The sequence below is a fragment of the Mizuhopecten yessoensis genome, unplaced genomic scaffold (genome assembly GCF_002113885.1).
Source record: "Mizuhopecten yessoensis strain PY_sf001 unplaced genomic scaffold, ASM211388v2 scaffold8573, whole genome shotgun sequence".
Classification (NCBI taxonomy): Eukaryota; Metazoa; Mollusca; class Bivalvia; order Pectinida; family Pectinidae; genus Mizuhopecten; species Mizuhopecten yessoensis.
In genome coordinates, this window is record NW_018407615.1 from 1,098,002 (window position 1) to 1,106,362 (window position 8,361).

Here is an 8,361-nt window from a genome sequence, read left to right on the forward strand (position 1 = left end):
CCCCCCCCAACCCCCATCCCCCATAGATCTCTGGATCCGCCAATATAAGATATCATAGACAGCCTGTGTACTCTGACAGGCAGGAAACTTACCAAAATACTTACATACGTGTACATATACACTTGATCTTTTACATCAACCTATTATTGATTACGTAATGATGATAAAGGCAGGGTGATCTTCAGACGGATTTCTTCTAGTTTATCCTATAATAGAATTCCACCTGTTGACAATCTCTTTTATGAATTGAGAGTAATAAATATATAAATTAAAAACAAAGGAATTATTGACGAAAGTTGCGTTTTAAGTCTTTTCAATTTTTGTATGGGAAATAGCGCGTGACGTCCGCTGTTATCTTCGTGCCGTTCTAGATATTGACCTGACCTGACTGTAACTGTATACCAGTTGGTCTGCCACATCTATAAAGTTTATTGCTTAAATATCCTGTTGTATTGTATAGTACATGTATTAATTGCACGATTTATGACACGGAGCGAAATTGTTACACATCATTCAGCCTCCGTTATTTTGTATAAAATCCATTTACTATGTTTAACACATGCATGCTATTACATGGTGATACTCATATAAGTTGTACTGCTTTTGGAATAAACTGAATTGAATTAAATGGCAAATGAAACCTATATATTTTTACCAAAATGTCACCTTGGGACATGCACTGTTCCGAATGCCAGTGAGAACTGAAATTGTCTTCATATAACAGATGTTAATGTACCTTCTGCGCTGAAAAGCAAATCCAAATGTATGTTAAATGCTAAAAGTTTAACTTTTGCCTGTTAAATAGTCGTTTAAATTATCAAATTCTTGCATTAGAGATAATCACAACACTCAGATGGCTTACATTATTATCAACTTGACATATTTTCGCCTACTAAATATGTAGGCGAAAATCGAGATTTAGTTTTAAGGCAGTTTCTATTTTAAGGTATGTAGATGATATGCGTAAATATGCACATTTGATTTGCAAGTTTATAAGCTTGAGAATGTCATACCGTGTGTGCCATGATTTTACATGTAACTTATGTTAACTAACACCATTGATTCCAGGGGCTTTATCTATTTCAAAACTCGAAAAATTTAAGATATTTCTTGATCATTAGAACGTACATAATCTGAAATCTTTTCAATGAGATGTTGCGCAACTTAAGTTTCATCAATGTTCTTAAATACTAATATTTACTTTTGTGCCTCTGGATAACAGTACCAACTCAAAATGTTTGCATGATTCAATGAAAGCAAGTGTGTAGTAAAATTACACAGTACTACATGACATCTGACCCCCCCCCCCCCCCCCCCCCCCAACATTAGTCTGAAATATTCAGCAGGCAACGATAGCATATACATGTTCATCAAAAGCATCTGTAGACACCGAACATAATCATTCACTAGGCTGACTTGTGTATACGTGTATTATTAACCAAAATCATAACAGTTCACATGTACGTCATATATTACTCAAAATCCCGAAACCGAGCCCCTGTGCACATAACTACATAACTTAATCCAAAAACGTTATCTTCACCTATAGCTACATGTACGCTTTGGTGGAGCAAAACAGTTTTTGTAAAATGTGATTTTTTTCAGTATTAATTTGTATATTGCGAATTGTAATACATGATAAAAATGACAATTGTGAGATTTCAACAAGTTTTTGTAGATGCAAGTTCTGTTCAGAGATATAGATAACATACGTAAAGTCGGCGTACTCAAAGTCTATAATACATCGTGTGCTAATTCCAGACATTTGTAACGAACCCCTGTGCTCCAGGACACAGACGTCGCGGACGTGTCCCTAGGATACGGAATGGTTGTGGTTTTGAATCAAGGCACATCATGTTTGTGTCGGGCCACCGAAGCGTGTCTGCTATAAGATCTATAACAGGTCTTTTTTAACAGAACAGAATAATTGTCTGTCCTCTAGAACCTACTCTAGCGTCCGTTGCAAGTGGTGAAGCAGGTGAAATCGTCCCGGCTCGTCGGCCAGTCCCTCATCGATAGTAACCCATGCCGAATGCTCAAACGATGAGCCAACAGCATCTTTTAAATGGTCATCTGGTTTCTTAGGAAACTCTACATTTCTAGGACGCACTTTCCTACCTCGTTGAAAGTCCAACCGCTTCGTGGCCTGATGCGCGAAGCCGCTGCACAACCGGTTTTTAACGGTCAGCTATATATCTCCGCAAACACGGAATAAATTTCTGACTTTTTGCGACTAAAATATTTTATTGGGTATTTTTGCTTTAAATTAAGATCTACTGTCAATTTTTAAGTTAATCAATGCTTGTTAAACATGCTGGTAATATAAATTAGATTATTAAAAAATATGCAAAGTGGAACTATTTGTTTATTGCTCAACTGTGTATTTCGTCACCGTTGACAACACATAATCTTTCCCGCGAAAAAGGCTGTTCAATTCATGTTGTTCTCATGACGGTGAAACGTGAAAACAGACATGTGTTTTTCTTAATTTCAAGGAATAAAAGTGGATGCAATAGCACGTAAATACAAGGTTACCTAAAATAAACATATCTTTTTGCGTTGTCGACTCGTTGTCATTTGTAACAACTTCGGTAGACACCGAAAGATAGATTGGTACGTGTCGGAACCTTAAAAGTCTTAACCAGTCTCCAATTGACGGTCTGGAGATGAATATTTGTTAATACAGCAAAGGATATTTTCAATTAATTTTATGCAAGCATGTTTCTTTATGATATGTATGTTGTTGTGTTAAGACTTAAAATTCATCAAGGTATATCGGGGAGCATTTATACCTTACACGGTCTAACAAGAATCCTTAAAATGAATCTGCATTCTTAGCTCCGAGGACATCTAAGTTTTGTCTATGGTACTGTAACCTCTCCTGAAGCTCCGAGGACATCTAAGTTTTGTCTATGGTACTGTAACCTCTCCTGAAGCTCCGAGGACATCTAAGTTTTGTCTATGGTACTGTAACCTCTCCTGCAGCTCCGAGGACATCTAAGTTTTGTCTATGGCACAGTAACCTCTCCTGAAGCTCCGAGGACATCTAAGCTTTGTCTACGACACTGTAACCTCTCCTGCAGCTCCGAGGACATCTAAATTATGTCTATGGCACAGTAACCTCTCCTGCAACTCCGAGGACATCTAAGTTTTGTCTACGGTACTGTAACTTCTCCTGAAGCTCCGAGGACATCTAAATTATGTCTATGGCACAGTACCCTCTCCTGAAGCTCCGAGGACATCTAAGCTTTTTCTACGACACTGTAACCTCTCCTAAAGCTCCGAGGACATCTAAGTTTTGTCTATAGCACTGTAACCAGTCCTGAAGCTCCGAGGACATCTAAGTTATGTCTATGGTACTGTAACCTCTCCTGAAGCTCCGAGGACATGAAGCTCCGAGGACATCTAAGTTATGTCTATGGCACTGTAACCTCTCCTGAAGCTCCGAGGACATGAAGCTCCGAGGACATCTAAGTTATGTCTACGGCACTGTAACCTCTCCTGAAGCTACGAGGACATCTAAGTTATGTCTACGGCACTGTAACCTCCCCTGCAGCTCCGAGGACATCTAAGTTTTGTCTATGGCATAGTAACCTCCCCTGAAGCTCCGAGGACATCTAAATTTTGTCTATGGCACAGTAACCTCTTCTGAAGCTCCGAGGACATCTAAGTTTTGTCCATAGCACTGTAACCAGTCCTGAAGCTCCGAGGACATCTAAGTTATGTCTACGGAACTGTAACCTCTCCTGCAGCTCCGAGGACATCTAAGTTATGTCTATGGCACTGTCACCTCTCCTGAAGCTCCGAGGACATCTAAGCTTTGACTACGACACTGTAACCTCTCCTAAAGCTCCGAGGACATCTAAGTTTTGTCTATGGCGCTGTAACCTCTCCTGAAGCTCCGAGGACATCTAAGCTTTGACTACGACACTGTAACCTCTCCTAAAGCTCCGAGGACATCTAAGTTATGTCTACGGCACTGTCACCTCTCCTGAAGCTCCGAGGACATCTAAGCTTTGACTACGACACTGTAACCTCTCCTAAAGCTCCGAGGACATCTAAGTTATGTCTACGGCACTGTCACCTCTCCGGAAGCTCCGAGGACATCTTAGTTTTGGCTACGGCACTGTAACCTCCCCTGAAGCTCCGAGGACATCTAAGTTTTGTCTATGGCACTGTCACCTCTCCTGAAGCTCCGAGGACATCTTAGTTTTGTCTACGGCACTGTAACCTCCCCTGCAGCTCCGAGGACATCTAAGTTTTGTCTATGGCACAGTAACCTCCCCTGAAGCTCCGAGGACATCTAAGTTTTGTCTACGACACTGTAACCTCTCCTGAAGCTCAGAGGACATCTAAGTTTTGTCTATGGCACTGTAACCTCCCCTGAAGCTCCGAGGACATCTAAGTTATGTCTACGGCACTGTAACCTCTACTGCAGCTCCGAGGACATCTAAGTTATGTCTACGGCACTGTCACTGTCTACGGCACTGTCACCTCTCCTGAAGCTCCGAGGACATCTAAGCTTTGTCTACGACACTGTAACCTCTCCTAAAGCTCCGAGGACATCTAAGTTATGTCTACGGCACTGTCACTGTCTACGGCACTGTCACCTCTCCTGAAGCTCCGAGGACATCTAAGTTATGTCTACGGCACTGTCACCTCTCCTGAAGCTCCGAGGACATCTTAGTTTTGTCTACGGCACTGTAACCTCCCCTGAAGCTCCGAGGACATCTAAGTTTTGTCTATGGCACTGTAACCTCTCCTGAAGCTCCGAGGACATCTAAGATTTGTCTATGGCACTGTCACCTTTCCGGAAGCTCCGAGGACATCTAAGTTTTGTCTACGGCACTGTCACCTCTCCTGAACCTCAGAGAACATCTAAGTTTTGTCTATGGCATTGTAACCTGAAGCTCCGAGGACATCTAAGTTTTGTCTATGGCACAGTAACCTCTCCTGAACATCCGAGGACATCTAAGTTTTGTCTATGGCAGTGTCACCTCTCCTGAACCTCCGAGGACATCTAAGTTTTGTCTATGGCACTGTCAACTCTCCGGAAGCGCCGAGGACATCTAAGTTTTATCTATGGCACTGTCACCTCGCCTGAAGCTCCGAGGACATCTGAGTTATGTCTACGGCACTGTAAATTAAAGCTCCCAGGACAACTAAGTTTTGTCTACGGCACATTAACCTCTCCTGAAGCTCCGGGGCGATCTAAGTTTTGTCTACGACACTGTAACCTCTCCTGCAGCTCCGCGGACATCTAAGTTATGTCTATTGCACTGTAAATTAAAGCTCCCAGGACAACTAAGTTTTGTCTACGGTACTGTAACCTCTACTGAAGCTCCGACGACATCTAAGTTTTGTCAATGGCACTGTAAACTCTCCGGAAGCGCCGAGGACATCTAAGTTTTGTCTACGGCACTGTCACCTCTCCTGAACATCCGAGCACATCTAAGTTTTGTCTATGGCACTGTAACCTCTCCTGAAGCTCCGAGGACATCCAAGTTTTATCTATGGCACTGTCACCTCTCCTGAAGCTCCGAGGACATCTAAGTTTTGTCTACGGCACTGTCACCTCTCCTGAAGCTCCGAGGATATCCAAGTTTTATCTATGGTACTGTCACCTCTACTGAAGCTCCGACGACATCTAAGTTTTGTATACGGCACTGTCACCTCTCCTGAAGCTCCGAGGACATCTAGGTTGTGTCTATGGCACAGTAACCTGAAGCTCCGAGGACATCTAAGTTTTGTCTATGGTACTGTTACCTCTCCTGAAGCTCCGAGGACATCTAAGTTTTGTATACGGCACTGTCACCTCTCCTGAAGCTCCGAGGACATCTAAGTTTTGTCTATGGCACTGTAACCTCTCCTGAAGCTCCGAGGACATCCAAGTTTTGTCTATGGCACTGTCACCTCTCCTGAAGCTCCGACGACATCTAAGTTTTGTCTACGGCACTGTCACCTCTCCTGAAGCTCTGAGGACATCTAAGTTGTGTCTATGGCACAGTAACCTGAAGCTCCGAGGACATCTAAGTTTTGTCTATGGCACTGTAACCTCTCCCGCAGCTCCGAGGACATCTAAGTTTTGTCTATGGCATAGTAACCTCTCCTGAAGCTCCGAGGACATCTAAGTTTTTTCTATGGCACTGTAACCTCTCCTGAAGCTCCGACGACATCTAAGTTGTGTCTATGGCACAGTAACCTGAAGCTCCGAGGACATCTAAGTTTTGTCTACGGTACTGTAACCTCTCCTGAAGCTCCGAGGACATCTAAGTTCTGTCTACGGCACTGTAACCTCTCCTGAAGCTCCGAGGACATCCAAGTTTTGTCTATGGCACTGTCACCTCTCCTGAAGCTCCGAGGACATCTAAGTTTTGTCTATGGTACTGTAACCTCTCCTGAAGCTCCGAGGATATCTAAGTTTGTCTATGGCACAGAAACCTCTCCTGAAGCTCCGAGGACATCTAAGTTTTGTCTACGGCACAGTAACCGCTCCTGAAGCTCCGAGGACATCTAAGTTTTGTCTATGGTACTGTAACCTCTCCTGAAGCTCCGAGGATATCTAAGTTTGTCTATGGCACAGAAACCTCTCCTGAAGCTCCGAGGACATCTAAGTTTTGTCTACGGCACTGTAACCTCTCCTGAAGCTCCGAGGACATCTAAGTTTTGTCTATGGCACAGTTACCTCTCCTGAAGCTCCGAGGACATCTAAGTTATGTCTATGGCACTGTAACCTCTCCTGAAGCTCCGAGGACATCTAAGTTTTGTCTATGGCACAGTAACCTCCCCTGAAGCTCCGAGGACATCTAAGTTTTGTCTATGGCACTGTAACTTTTTCCTGAAGAGTGTACACTTACCAGCGATTTCCAAACAAATAGTCGTACTTCAAGATCGGCGTACCCTTAAAAACTTATGTAAAAAGTATGGGTATACCTATTCAGGGTCCATCGTTAATGAACACGGTAACATATACATATATTTATTCTTCAGCAGTACTTAAAAGAATAAATTGTAACTCTTGAAGCTCTGACGTTATCGGTGCCAATTTTCACCAGTACTACATTGTATATAGAACCAAGGGAGTATTAAACCATGATAAAACATGCCCGACAGCAGAATTCACACATACCGATGTGCAAATGATCCATTAAAATGTTAAAGCCTGTCCTAGCGCCTCGTGATCACGTACTACAAATATTAAAGTCTACGTCGTTAACAACGATATTTCAGGGTGTGTTTTTTAAATACCAGTGTCCCCTTCAATCGCATGGCTGCATATCGGATGTAAAAAAAAAATGGTTCAACGAACAAAGGCATAGAAAACCGAATAAAGAAATTTTAACGGCAAAGTTTAAAATGAAGAAAATCAATTTGCACGCAAATGTTAAATACACAACATAAACATGGACAAGTTTAGGTAAGCTATGGGAATATAAAGTCGATTTGTGTGCATTGTATTTACCGTAGTATTTACTTATACCCCTGTACAATTAAGGCTCACTGGAGCGACGCCTAACCATACCTATTACCACTGACAATCGGCAAGATTAGCCACACGAAGTCGCCCACCCGGAACTCGATCGGCGCTTCAATATAAACGATGTGGACGATTTCAATTTGCAAATTAAATTTCTACTGGGGACCCACGAAAGGTTAAGAAATGGCAGGTATAGTTTATATAATCGTATAGTACACTACGCCCACACGAACAATAAAATGTATACCCATCCCACTTCATGCACACCGTCCGTGTAAAACACGAAGTCGTTCGAAACCGTTGTTTATGATTGGATTAAATGTTTCTTGCACAAAGAAATAACATGTAAATAATTAACCCTCATTGACATCATAGAACAACAGCACGGTGTGATATTACAATAATCTGTAACTGTTCTGTGCCGTTATTTGTAGAATTGGCTAGGAGTCTGGCTATGTCGGTTATCGATTTAGCAGTTTTAGGTTACGGATTCCCCATGATGGGCCCCTGTTGCTTACTCTGTCAGACAACGTAATGGATGGAATTGTAAACAGTAGGTATACAGGACACGTTCAGGTAGCCATGTTTGTGACCGAGACAAGATGATCGGGGGACGTGAGTTCGGGGTACAATATTCGGCAACACACTGACGACTGACAGGTGAGTTACATAGTACATACTGTTAATATCTAAAATAACCGTAGGTTGTCACTAGTNTAGTTTTGTCTACGGCACTGTAACCTCCCCTGCAGCTCCGAGGACATCTAAGTTTTGTCTACGGCACCGTAACCTCTCCTGAAGCTCCGGGGACATCTAAGTTTTGTCTACGGCACTGTAATTACCTCCCCTGCAGCTCCGAGGACATCTAAGTTTTGTCTACGGCA

General features: G+C 42.6%; 1 protein-coding gene across 1 annotated transcript in view; it reads right to left on the minus strand.

Moving 5' to 3' along the window:
• The window catches only part of LOC110456211 (xanthine dehydrogenase/oxidase-like), a 49,065-nt gene that overhangs the window by 40,298 nt on the left and 406 nt on the right, over nt 1-8,361 (minus strand). The window lies entirely within an intron of this gene.